The sequence below is a fragment of the Myotis nattereri genome, assembly GCF_964212035.1.
Source record: "Myotis nattereri genome assembly, chromosome: 7".
Classification (NCBI taxonomy): domain Eukaryota; kingdom Metazoa; phylum Chordata; class Mammalia; order Chiroptera; family Vespertilionidae; genus Myotis; species Myotis nattereri.
Window position 1 is genome coordinate 66,513,267 of NC_138082.1, and position 15,286 is coordinate 66,528,552.

A 15,286-nucleotide genomic window follows, 5' to 3' on the forward strand; every position below is an offset into this window, starting at 1 on the left:
CTAAAAATGTGAAATTGATATAGCTTTTTATCAAGATTAGATTAAACTAAAAATTTGGGATAGTAAGTAACAGATCAGATCTTCTCTTATAAAAATCAGTTCTGAAGTTTTCTTTTTAATTTGTTCTCTCCACAACTTTGGTTAAGATGATAACATGTTCTGAACTCTTCTGTCAGATTAAAATACAAGTCTAATGAGCTTAAAGACCAATTATATTCAAAGAAGAGATTCAGATAAACGAACAATTAAAATAATTCATATTCAATTTGACCTAACAGAAGGACTCAGGTATATTTTATTTTGAATGATTGAAGACATTTTCTTTGGTTGTCAGAAACTTTAACTCTAATCTCACTTCTGGTTAGCCAACATGACGATATAGTGCTATTTTATGGATCTATATGTCTGCTCTTATGCTAGTACTATGTTGTTTGATTATTATAGTTTCATATCATGTTTTAAAAATGGGAAATGGGAGTCCTGAACTTTGTTCTTTCTTACACCTCAGATTTTGGATATTCTAGGTCCTTGATTTTCCATTAGAATTTTAGGAATTTTAAAATTTCTCTGAAGAGGAAATCTGGGATTTTTATAGAGATTACATTGAATCTGTAGATCAATTTGGGTAGTATTGTCACCTTAAAAATATTGTCTTCTGATCCATGAACATGGACTTTTTAATAAATATTTAGATCTTTAATTGTGTTCAATAATTACTTGTAGTTTTGTTCGTTATATTTCTGTATTCACCTTTTATATATTTAGCATTTGTAGCGATATCCTCTTTTATTGATATTATTGTCTTTTTTATGAGTCAAAGTTTATACTTTTCTTGATATTTTCTAAGAACCATCTTTTGTTTTTACATCATTATTACTGTGCTTACCTTTAATTTTTCATTCATTTTGCTTTTTTAAATTTAATTTGTTATTCTTTTTCCACTTTCTCAAGGCGGAAGCTCTGATTATTTATTTAAGACCTTTATTGTTTTCAATCAAACATATACTGCTATCAGTTTTCCTCTTAACACTGCTTTATCTGCATTACACAAATCTTAACATACAATAATTCAATTGAAATGTTTTCATTTTTCTTTGTGACACATTTTAATAACCATTAGTTATATAGAACTGTGCTGTTTAATTTCAACCTATTTGGAGATTGTCCATATATCTTTCTGTTATTAATTTCTGTGTTAATCCTGATATTAAAATAGAGCTAACTTTGTATGGTTCTCATTTAAAAAATTTTTTTACAATTTGATTTATGGCCCAGAATATGGTCTATCTTAGTGAATTTTCCATGAAACCTTGTAGGAATATTTGTTCTATAGTTGTTGAGTTGGGTGTTCTATAAATGTCCCTTAATTTCTAGTTCAGAGATTAGCAAAATTTTAATTAAAAATAAAAGCAATAAATATTTTAGACTTTTAGAACAAGAGGTAAAATTGAGAACATTATGTAGATACTTATATAACCATTTAAAATGTAATAATTTTAAAGTATAAAAACCATCCTTAGCTCATGGGCCAAAACATGGTAGCTCATATTTGATTGGCAAGCCATAGTTTGCTAACCCTTGTTCTAGTTAGTTGATGGTATTATTAAGTTTTTGTGGAGTTTTTTAATCCTTGCTAATTTTCTACCTGCTCTATCAATTACAAAGAACACAGGGTTGAAATCCTGGTTTATAATTGTGAACTTTCTATTTCTTTCTTATTGCATCAGTTTTAAATAGTTCTTATATTTTGAAGATTATTATGCATTTGGAATTTACTGAGCTTCTTGAATATGTAAATGTTGCCTGTCACTAAATCTGGCATGCTTGTAACTACAGTTTCTTCAAATATGTTTTATCCCGCAATTTCTTTCTCCTTTTCCAGGAACTTCAAGAAAAAGAAAATTAAACTTTAAAATATTATTTTACAGGTTCCTAAGGCTGTGTTCATTTTGTTTTCCATTGAGTATTTTTGTTTGTTTGTTTGTTTGTTTGTTTGTTTAGTTTAGTTTAGACTGGATAATTTGTATTCTTCTGTCTTCAATTTTACTATCTCTTTCCTTTACTATCTCTATTCTGCTATTGAAGTCATCCAGTGATTTTTAATTTTAGATATTATTTTTTTTCTAAAAGTTTTATTTACTTCTGTTCTGTAGTTTCTGTTTATCTGCTTAGAATGTCTCACTTTCTAGTCAGCATAAAACATAACTTTAATAACTTCTTTAAAGTCTTTGTATGGCAATTCTAATTCTGTATCATCTCAAAATTGTCATGTGTTGATTTTCATTTTCCTTAATAATTGATCAGATTTTCCTGATTCTTGGTGACTATTCTGAGTCTTGATATTGTGGGTAATTTTGAATTGTATCCTGGACATTCAAAAACTATGTTTTGAAAAACTGTTTGTTTTTTCTTTTAAAAGCCAGTGTACAATGCTGTGTTTTGTTTGTTTATTTTATCAGAAATTCAACTCATGTAAAGAATGCAAGTCAGACTGCATTCCAGTTGGTGAGTCTAATGAAAGTTCAGTTTTCAAAGTGTTTACTCTATCTTTGAATCCAGCTGTCCCTAAGCAACAGAGGATGAGCAGGGAACTAGGGCAGTCATTTATATTGCTGTTCACTTCTCAAACTTGGCTTCGCTTTGTGGGTCTGTTCTGCACATGAACACTTGGGGGAAGTTCAGGACATGTTTTGGTTCATACAAAAAGAGGTTTCCCAGCTCATGCCTCTATAGGATTTCTCAAACACTTGCTTTTTTTTGTTTTGAATTCTCCAGACAAAAAGATGCCGTTCTCACAGTGTTTTAGCTTCCCAAACTGTTGTGCATTTCCACATATCTTAACTTGTCCTTGGGGCAATGTATAGAGAGAAGAGATGGAGGAAATATTGGGAATTCTACACATTTTGCATAACAAGACCCCTCTCCACTGTACAAGGATGGGTGTTTTTCTCCAGTCTTTAGGTACTTGTGCCACTTCTGCACTGCAGTGTTGTAATTCTGTAATGGGGTTGACTTTGGAGCAGGAAACAGAATTAAAAAATGAGAAAATGAAGAAGTATCTCTACTTTCTTGAGCTCACAGTTTGCTTCTCTCTTGGTATTCTGGCCAGAAAGAGAGATTACCAGAGATTTTTTTTTTTTATAATGGTCTCTATCATACAGTTTAATTTGTCTCCAAGTACATAGATAAAAAAAGAAATAAAAACTTCAAATACAGCACCACCATATTGGTTGTTCTTCAGGTTTTAATGCCCTTCCCCATTTTCGTGTTCATGTTTACTTTTCAGATTCCTCAGTTGCTTTTTATATTTTGTCAACTGCAGTGTGCTTACTCCAACTAGAAGGCTTACCTCCTCCCCTTTTTAATTATAAGGCTGCCCAGATACACACACACACATTTTAAAAATAGAAGTCATGCAAAAAATTACAATTTTATACATTTTCATAGTAAATGTTCTAATTTACTTAGTTCCTAAAGTACAGGATTTTCTTTTTTCTTTTTTTTTTTTTTTTTTTTGGTTGACATTAGATAGGGTTGGGCTTTTGGGAAGAGAGCTCACATTTATGAATGCTTATTGTCTCAAGAGTGATAAATTGAAATTGCTTTTTCTAAAGAAAATATGTTTTTTTCTAGAATCTTGATTTTCTTAAAATTCTTTATGGAACTTCAGAAACAAATTATCATAATTGACTAGTTATACTGTGCTACCTGAATAAATTAAACAATATTTTAATGTTAATATTTTATGTGATTTTCAATTAGTTTTTAACCTAAGAAGATAAACTGGCCAAATGTCTCTCAAGTGGACATGCAATATTGCTGAAGGATATTATAAAAAAATGTTTACATGAATGTTAAAATTATCTGGTTGCCTACAAATTAAAAAGAAATCCAATATATATGTCAAAATAAAATTTATTATTTCTCAATGATCTTGAAAAAACATCAAACCTATTTAAGCATATTTTTAGAATAATTTCAGCAACACCTCTCCCTAATGTGTCTTACAATGTAGTCTTTGCATTTAAAAATTATAATTAAAATCAGTGAGATCCAAATACCCGAGACATTGAAAATCAACCCCTGTGCCATGGAGTAATTGGGGCTAAGATAAAAGTTATAGTCCACAAAAGGCTAAATATTGATCTCTTCAGTTTGCATCCATTATTGCTGATCTTTCAGGATTTCAATATTGATTGTCCACTGCAGTTACGATAAGCTAGAGCAAAAGCTATCCATATTGCAATGTTGGGCAAAAGAAATAGCTTTAACCTCAATAAGCCTGTGGCCTAGTTAGAAAATGCCATCCTCCTTCTAAATCTTTAGCCTGGCTATGAAAAATTAATAATTTATTAAAACATTTTATTACAGGGCTTTCCCTTCTGTCTCCCTGGCATGATGCCAGTGTACACTATGAAGTAACAGTTGGAAAATGACCTCCACATCTTCAAATGAATCGTTTCTTTAGTTTGGCTTAATATTAATCATTTATTTTAAAAAATACAAAAAATGTTTCTTAGGATGGCTAAACTTTCATGTTCATTGTGGCTCCTTGCCAGACTCTAAGATGATATCAGAGTGATGTTACTACGACCGTGCCAGCCATCCTAGCATTATAATGCATTGCTCTGATGATATATTAAACATTGACTTGAAAATTGAATATATAATTGGCAATGACAGAAGGAAGCTGATTTAATATCTTCCATGCCACCTTCCTCTCCCCTCCTTCCCAAATTGCTTAGGGTCATGTCTTCTCAGGCATTCCCATTATTTCAAATAGGATATTCTGATGTATGTCACACATTTATAAGTTACTACCAGAACCCCTTTGTTGGAAATATTTTGTACAAACTACAGCACTAAAAGGACTTTCCTTTTTTTAAATAAAGTAGAATTTAAGACTTGCTTTTTTTTTTTTTTTTCCCTCCGTCTTCCCCAATAAATAGTTTACGGCTAGCTAAACATTAAGTACCTGATTGTTCATAGATCAAGAAAGCATAAAACATACCTTGACACATCTTACGTGAAAGCTCATTTATTTTTATTCTGTCCAGAAACTATATTTATAAACTCTCAGCCAACCTTTCAGAGACAAAATATCCTTCACATTTTTACCAACTTAGCAGAATCAACTTCTGCCATATTGTCTCATTGACATTTATTTCTTATAATAATCAGCAAAAAAAAGTATTATTGTGAAGAAAATCAGAAGGCAATACGTCATGTTGCCCTTGAGTCATTATTTTATATTTTTCTCTGTTTCTGGCAATATCTCTCATTTATTTTCTCTTCCAAGTACTGTCTGGGCTGCCACATATTTTCCTAAAACCCCTGCAATGTGATTCTCAGAAATGTTATCTTAAATTTATAATTCTGAGAAGAACCCAAATAAATGGATTTACCTTCTACCTATATTTTTGGTCCTGATGTTTGATATTATTTGGCCTTCCCTGTGAGTTGCTAGGAAATATATAGTTCATGGTTTGATGACAATTTTCTCTATTCTGCCTTTTTCAAGTTACAAATAATTATATATTTTTAAAACAGTTGCTGTCATGTAGGCAAAAAATTGTCAGCTTCATCTCTTTTCACATTTTTGTTAAAAAATAATGAAGAAATTTCAGAAATAAAATTCTACTCAATTTCTGTATAAAACTGTTCACCATGATGGGAGATTTTAACAATAGTGTTGTCTTACAATTAGCAAAACACACGACAGCATCGCACATGCTCCACCCTCTGCCCAGCCTCTGTCTTTACATATGTTGTACAATTTTGAATAAATAAAAGTTTCTTCCTCAATTTTATATTTATGGTGTTCCCATTTGGGGTTGAGAGGGGGCTTCCTGGGGACTCCTTTCCATTTCATATTCATCCCTCAAAGCAATTAGGAAAGATAAGTTTGCTTTGCATGAAATCTTTTGCAAGCAGATTTGTGTTTAATGGCAATTATCAAGACAATGCTTTCCAGCATGTTGCCTTGAGTAAGACAGGCTACTAACAGAGATATTTGTGGATAGTGGAAAATGGCAAGAAAACATTTAAAATACATGGTATTTGGATAATAAAATTGCATTTTAATGACAGAGTTGGATTGACTGAAAGAAAATGTTCATGAACATACATGCATTGTGATGGCATGTTCTGCAGTTTTCTGGGACAACTGCTACCTAGAATTGTTTTCCTGGCATCTTGATCCAGAATCTTCTGTGGACTTTTATAGTACAGGGAAATGACGGTGGTGACACTCTTGCCGAATAGCCACTGAGAACAAGATTTAAGGACACAGGTACACTTTGTATGGTTATGGTAAATTAATACATATATCTGGCATACAGTAAAATAATTCTAAATCCTCAGGTTCAGGATGGCTACAGATAAAACCTTTGGGTTTATCTTTTTTTTTTAAATATACAAAATGTCTTAAAATGCTCACTATTTGCTGAAATTTATTTACTTTAATTGGTGTTTCTCAAAATAGGTTTTGGGAGAACCTTATTATTTATATAGGGCTCTTATAAAATTTTTAAATTTCTAGGTCTTATAACAGATCTGCCAAATCAACTTCTCTTGGGTAGTCTTATCGTTTCCTGGGTAATTTCACATTTCCATGTTGGAAATTTAGGAACGGATTGTCTAAGGTACTCACTTGTTTCAAGTCATGCTCCTGAATAAGCTTATATCTTATCTAATAAAGAAGTAATATGCAAATTGACCATCACTCCAACCACAAGATGGCCGCCTCTATGTGGACTCAAGATGGCCACCACATACATCTACACAATGGAGTACTACGCTGCTGTAAAAAAGAAGGGATTCTTACCATTTGCAACAGCATGGATGGAACTGGAGAGCATTATGCTAAGTGAAATAAGCCAGTTAATGAAGGAGAAATACCACATGATCTCACTAATTTATGGATAATAAAGACCATTATAAACTGATGAACAAAAATAGATACAAAGGCAGAGCAGTATCGAACAGACTATCAAACTACAGCGGGAAGGCCGGGGAGGGTTGGGGGGCAAGTGGGGGGGGGGGTAAGAGATCAACTGAAGGACTTGTATGCATGCATATAAGCATAACCAATGGAAATAAGACACTGGGGGGTAGGGGAAGCCAGGGGAATGTAAAGAAGGGGAAAAAAGGGAGACATATGTAATACTCTTTGTAATACTTTAAGCAATAAAACAAAGGTGTTTAAAAAAAAAATATGGCCACCACAAGATGGCCAGCAGGGGAGGGCAGTTGGGGGGAACCCAGGCCTGCAGGGGAGGGCAGTTAGGGGTGACTGGGTCTGCAGGGGAGGGCAGTTGGGGGGGTGACCAGGCAGTCAGACATCCCTCGAAGGGTCCCAGATTGGAGAGGATGCAGGCTGGGCTGAGGGACACATCCCCCCCACCCCTTGCACAAATTTCATGTACCGAGCCTCTAGTTTTATTATAAAGTCACTGGCATTTTGGTGCGTTGTAAATCCAAACATAATAAAAGGAGCTTTCTTCCTATCTTATACCATCCACAAAAAAAAATTCAAATTGAATCATAGGTCTATATGTAAGAGCTAAAAGCAGAAAAGCCTTAATAGAAAAGCAGGAGTAAATCTTTGTGACCCTGCATTAGGTAATGATTTCTTCGGTGTGGCACCAAAAGCACAAGTGATTAAGGAGAAAACTGACAAGTTAGAATTTTTAAAAATTAATATTAATTTTAAAAAAATCCTTTAATTTTTTAAAAATCCTTTGGTCTTCAAAAGATACCACCAAGGAATTGAAGGACATTCATATTAAGGATATATTTACAAATTATCCTATTTAATAAAGAGGGAATATGCGAATTGACCTTCATGCCGTCGCAAAGAGGGTGGCACCCACAGCCAATAAGGAGGAATATGCTAATTGACTGCTTCGCCCTCAAAGATGGCTGTGCCCACAGCCACAAGATGGTGGTGCCCAGTCCTCTCAGCCCTGCAGGGGCGGTAGGTGTGTGGCAAAGCTGGGCCCGCCCCCAGGTAGGCCCGACCACTCCACCTGCCTGCCTCCGGAGAATCCCAGTCCCCTCAACCCTGCAGCAGCCCAGGGCCAGCCCGAGGTGCAGGCAAGCCTCGATGGTAGCTGCCCAGCTATTGCCAGAAGCACAGGCAAGCCTCGGATGTCAGCTGCCCAGCTGCCCAGGGCTGCCCAAGGCTCAGGTAACCAGGGCCAGCCAAGTCTTGCACTGCCGGAAGTGGCAGCAGTAGAGGTGTGATGGGGCATCACCTTCCCCTGATCACCGGGTCGCCTCCCGCCCCTGAAGACTCCCAGACTGTGAGAGGGGGCAGGCCGGGTTGAGGTACCCCCCCTCCAGTGCATGAATTTTCATTCACTGGGCCTCTATTATATTTGATAAAAGACTTATATCCAGAACACTAGCAACTTAAATGTAAAAAGGAAATAACCCAATTCAAAATGTCAAAGTGTTTTAATAGACATCTGTCTAAAGGGAAGATGGGGGTGGGGGGATGGAGGTAAGAAATCAACCAAAGGACTTTTATGCATGCATGTGAACAGAACCAAGGGATATAGTAAGGTGGTGAGGACATGTGCTGGGGGGAGGGGGGAAGCAGCCGGGGAGAGGTCAATGGGGGAAAGAGGAGACATATGTAATACTTTCAACAATAAAGAATTTAAATTTAAAAAAAGGAAGCCAATAATTACATCAGAGAATGCTTAATAGCAGCAGTCATTAGAAAAATGAAAATCAAAACCACAATGAGATATCACTTTATATCCACTGGCACACATAGGATAAAAAAGACAGATAATAAGAAGTGTTGTCAAAGAAATAAAAAATAATAGAATTCTCATATATTTCTGATTAGAATGTAAAACAGCACAAACAATTTGGAAAACAGTTTGGCAGTTCCTCAAAATTTTGAACATGGAGTTATCACAAAACCCAGCATTTCCTCTCCTAGGTACCAGGAGAAGTGAAAAAAAAAAATGTTCATACCAAAAGTTGTACATGAGTGTTCCTAGCAGTATTATTTACTGTAGACAAAATGTGTGAAGAACACAGAATTTCATTGACTGATGAATGGATACACTTACCATAGTACATTCATATAATATAATATTATTCAACAATATAAATGAATTAAGTACTCATATATTTGCAACATGGATAAAACTCAAAACATTGCATTGAGCCAGTCAAGAGACCATATTACAGTACACCATTTACATGAAACTAAAGGCCTGGTGCATGAAATTCTGCACGGGAGGGTGGGGGTCCACTCAATCCAGCCTGCACCCTCTCCAATCTGGGACCCCTCTCATAATCTGGGACCACTGGCTCCTAACTGCTCACTTGCCTGCCTGCCTAATTGCCCACACCTACCCCCCTGCCAGCCTGATCACCCCTAACCACCTCTGCCTGCTGGCCTGGGTGCCCCCACTGCCCCCTCCTGCCGCAGGCCTGATTGCCCCACTCAGCCTGCTGTTCAGTCATTTGGTCGTCCCTCACTAATCCCCTTGCTGGCCTGGTCACCCCACGAAGCCTGGTGTTCAGCCGTTACTGTGACGGAGTCCTAGACAATTTGCATATTCCTCTATTATTAGTATAGATGTGCAAATCTATATAAGTAGAAAATAACAAGTATGTGAGATAGCTGGAAGATTAGTAGTTGCTTAGGGCTGGAGTTAGCACTACTGTTTTTGAAGTGATAAAATGTTCTTAAGTAGATTATGATACTATTTGAACAACTCCAAATAGGCTAAAAACATGAAATTGCACACTTTAAATGGTGAAATTTATGATATGCAAATTATATTTCAAAAATGCTATTTAAAAAGGCTTGTCATAAGAGAATTCTTAATTGTTTCCTTGTATTTTGCTTCTTGGAGTGTAAATTAGAAAACAATTAAGAATTATCTTATAAAAATTATACTCATGCTTTATAACATAGAATTTCTATTCCTAACTGTATACACAGAGAAGTACTTCCCAACATTTTTCAAATTATACACATATAAGTAATAGAAAAAATATATGTGATATAAACTAATGAAAATTTTGTAAGAGCATACATAATGAGGCTTAGGTTTTTAAAACTTCATTAGAATCTCTGTATTATATAATTGGTGTTCAAAAAGCAAAATAAAAAGTATTTAGGAATAAGTTTGATATTAAAGTTATCTACAATTTCCAATTAATATGTTTTCAAAATATATAGAAAAATGTTAAATTTGCTTCTATAAATATATCTTTGTCTTAAAAATAAAAAATAAGAAAATAAAAAATGAGGAAATAAAAAGTTGTCCTGCGATTAATTTAAGAAGCAAGTGTTTAACTCCAGCACAAATAGGTGACATTGAGCATCTTTTTTTTTAATGTCTATTGGCCATCTATATGTCCTCTTTGGAGAAATGTCTATTCAGGTCCTCTGCCCATTTTTTAACATTTAATATTGCTCTTAGTAATCTTTTTTTGTGCGTATGTGTTTCTCAGGCCAGGGACACACAAGAAAAAAATTAACAAATAGGACTAAATCAAACTAAAATGATTTTGTACAGAAAGAGAAACTATCAACAACACAAAAATACAACCTACTGGATGTGAGAAGATATTCACCAATGATTCACCTGATAAGGGGTTAATATCCAAAGTATATAAAAAACTCATACACATAACACCAGTTGATCTCTTACACGGCCCCCCTCCCCCCCCCAAAAAAAAAAGAAGAAATACAGCTCATTCCTGACCAAACTTCAGGAAAATTTCCCATTTCCGTGTCTCCAGCAGCCTCTCTGAACTAAATCCTTACTACTCACACTATGCTCCACCGGTCGCTTATAAGGCATCCACTGGGATATTTTTGAAAATACCGAATCTCAGACTGCACCCAGGCATAGAATCTGCATTTCAACAAATTCCCCAGGTAATTTTTACTCACATTACATTTTGAGAAGTGCTGACCTGGAACACTAGAGCAGTGGTGATCAATTTAAACTGTGCAATAAAATCACCTGGGATCTAAAAATAATGACTTCTGCACTTCATTCACAGACATTCTGATTAAATTGGTTTGGCTTTTATTTTAGAAATTCTATTCTCAAAAGTCTCTGGTGAATTTAGCATATACCCAAGGCTGAGAACCACCAACATGGAACCCACATGATACCATTATGTCTGATGTATGTTGTTCTCCCATGTTTTACCGAGTAATGATATATATTTTCTATTTAGTTATAGTTAATATCTATCTTTGAAAAGGTGATAAAGTAAAAATACCCATACTCAGTTAAAAAACAATTATACTTTTTCTTGCTGCCACTGCCTAGACCTCTAGATGCTTATAGTAGAAAAATATCTAGTATCTAAAAGCTACTCTTTACGGAGTGTTTGTAAGTTCTAAAATGATCTGAATGAGGAATTTGTTATTGTCTTCACATTTTTTATAATGAAGCTGAAGCTTTAGAAACATTAAATAGCTTTTTCAAAGCTACACGTCTCATAAGCAGTACCATCAATATATTGACCCCAGTCAAATCCTATGCCAGATGCATTTCCACATCAACAAACATAACAGTATAGACAGTAGTGAAAACATCACTATCAGTTCCTATTTTGAATTAATTCTTGAATCTAACTCTTTTTCATTCTCACTTTAACTGTCTGTTCTATAACCTTTCACATACATTTTTGAAATAACTGCCCAATTGCTCTTTTTAAGTTGAATTTCCCAATTCTTCATTTTATATAATTTTTAGAGACAGCTCTGTGAAATGTAAATTGCAACATGTCTCTTTGTTTTCCATTCTCATGATGGCTTCTTCAAATATTAAAATCCTCCATAATCTGGCATCTACCTGCATTCCATTACCTATTTTTTACTCTCAGCTTACAATGCCCTTAGCCATCTTCAATGTCAGGTATACACTTGAAGGTCCATATTAAAGCCCCAATAAATTCTGCTAAAATATGGTCCATACTTCTAAATTTGTAAGTGTTGAAACCAAAGAAACTGTATTGAAATAACCACTTTGGGAGAGAGAATAATATAGAAGAGCACAAAGTTAGGGGTAGTCTCTTTTTTTAGAGTGTTTTAAGTATTTTTTAAATTGATTTTATAGATAGAGGAAGGGACAAGGATAAAGAGATAGAAATATCAATCAGCTGCCTCCTGCAGTCCTCCTATTGGGGATTGATCCCGCAGCCCGGCATGTGCTCTGACCTGGAATCAATCCAGTGACCTCTTGGATCATGGGTTGATGCTCAACCATTGAGCAACACCAGCCAGGCCTGTTAGAGTGTTTGATATCCAGGGCATATCATGGGCCCTAAAGTAATGGATGCTTTTTGTCCAGGTTTAAAGTGTAATTTTAAATAGGTTTAAAAATTGTTTTAGGAATATCGTGAGGCAAGAAGTCAGTCAAGTTTTTATTATGAGAACTATTTTCTTCTCTAGTGAATTTTAGACCTCTGTGCAACGTTCCTAACACTAAAGATCTGTTGTGAAGTATATCCCTAAATAGAAAATGGGACCTCTCTCCATCTGTCTAACATCGAGGACCAGAGGAAAAATAAGGGCAGAAATGTATTCACAGTAAAATTGAACGATATCATGGAGTAACCTTGGGCAGATTGACAGGGATCTGTCATATGCCTAATCCTAGGAGAAGCTTGGATAAAAGCGTTGAGTAGAAGAGACATCATTTCTGATCATCACTGCTTACATTGAAAGAATAACCTCATTGTCTATTGAAGGCAGCCTAACTAATCTGCCCCTCACTTGCTCAGGCAGACCTGAGACCATATTACGTTTCATAACTCCACATCTAGCACATTCCGAATCCATTCTTGATGCTCAACAAATATCAGTCTCATGAAGGAATTAATATTCAACATATTAGAATATACCCAGACTATATTGGAGAAAAAAATCTTTGAAAGTTACCATGCTAAATTAATGTTTTCATCACCTAAAAATCCATTCCTATATATAACCATCCCATATTGAATATGACTTTTAATGAGCCAAGTTAATATTACCATGGATATCAACTTAGATATATATTTAGAGATAAAGCTAATTACTACTTAACTAAACAAAACTGCATTAAACATGTTTATTCCAATAACTAGTTAATTCCGCTCTAATGTGTATATTAGTCACAAACACAAATTTTACCAGTTATTTGACTGAATTGATTGATAACCTTAAACATATGTAGTTCTATCATTTGACTGATCCAGAAATTATCTTATTGGATTTCATTCCATTGATCATAAAAAAAATCATTTATCTCAATGTCATATACTATCTAGTTTGCATTTAACACAGTTGGCTACATTTATTTAATTGATCAAGTGCTAAATAAGTTTCAACACAAACTTAGAATTGTATAATATGGGTGTTATAATACATTTTCAAATGCCAATAATATTTTTGGCACTATCTTAAAAAATAATTCCAAGACATGAAACAAATTTGCTTGCGAACTTCCCACTTTATTTTTTAGTGTTTTACCGAGGGGAGTCCTGTGAAAAATTAGTGAGGTCTCTCACATAGAATTTAAATTCTTACTGGCCATTGGAATTCTGCAATTCCATTAACACAAGGGCCTGACATTGCTGAGATTTATATTGCCAGAAACTCTCATTTGATTTATAATCTGGTAATCCTTTTATCCTCCATTTATATGCAGTATAACTTGACGTAAGTGCAAGAATGCCTCCATTAATAGAATTCACGAATATTGGACCAAGACATTTCTTAGATCATAAAGGCTCCCTGCAAAGGGGGAGAAAGAGAGGGTGGACCTGGCCATGATGAAATCTGGCTTTAACACAGCCTAATAAAGTGCAACTCAGGTTAAATCTACCGATTTTAGAACATTAGACTGGCATAGAATTTTCTTAGAAGTGTCTGCTCCTTCAATTCAGGCCATATAACCGTTTTACCAGACCTCAGGCTATATCAAAAGAGTTAGATATTTGTAGTTTTGTTACAGTTCATATAAAAAGCTAAGTGGACCTATGAAGTAGAAGTATATGGGGAGAAGCAAAGGAAGTGGAATCTGACAGGAGAGAAAGCTCTAAATATCATGCTTAGCCTGGAAAAATTCTGAGATATAAAAAAAGTCAAGTACAGCAAAGTACCATAGCCACTTCATTTACAAAGTGATATCTTTAAATCCAACACCAATAAAAAGCAGTATACTAAAAATCCAAGGTTTATATATGTTGCCCTCTTCTCTCTTCTATCCATCCTACACTGTATTCCCGACCCTAATTATATCCTAATTATTTGTTGCCTATACTTTGAACTTGGTTTGGGAATTAATTCCTTTCAATGCTTGCCACTCAACAATAAAAAGTTGTTTCTGTCTCTTAGCATTTAATCAAATACTGATTTTAAACAAGTATTGTTTTATTTTCATTATATTTTTCTATGCACTGCAGATTTCAAGTTAAAAAACACCTTTAGATAGGTAAGAAATAGATGATGATGGATAATAGATATATGATAGATAGATAGATAGATAGATAGATAGATAGATAGATAGATAGATGATAGATAGACCCATAACTATACATCATATATGCATTGAAAATAAAGAAAACTGTATGTTACATTGGGGGCGTTAGTGGTATATTACATAACTTGGAGATAAGAGCCTTTGTACTTCTGTATGTTTTCAAAATTTTCTGCTTGAATATATATTATTCAAAAATATTCTTGTAAAGAAATAAGCTTTAAAACTGCCTAGATTACTTATACAGAAAAGTATGGTAGAGTAAAATAATAAGATCATAGTGGTGTATTGCTTTATGATACTTAATAGGCCATCCAAATAAGATACTACTCAGGTAGTTTCTACCATTTTAGAATTTTTGAATTTTCTGTGATTCAAATATTACTCCCTCATCAATAATATGTCTTTGTTACTTCTATAATTTGATATTTTAAAACTTGTGATAGATGGCATCCACAATACTAAATATACTGTGATAAAACATGTTTTAAACCATCTAGTTATAACATTAAAACAAATTTCATAAGTAAAATAAGATTTTAAAAAATTACTTCTACACTTCATAGCTTCAGACATAGAATAGTAAATATGGATACCTAATTATACAGAATTGATAGTTGGATTTTATTTTATTTTAAATTTCTTTATTGATTAAGGTATTACATATGTGTCCTCATCTCCCCGTTACTCCCCCAACACCCCCACCCCCCAACTCATGCCCTCGCCCCCCTGGTGTCTGTGTCCATTGGTTGGGCTTATATGCATGC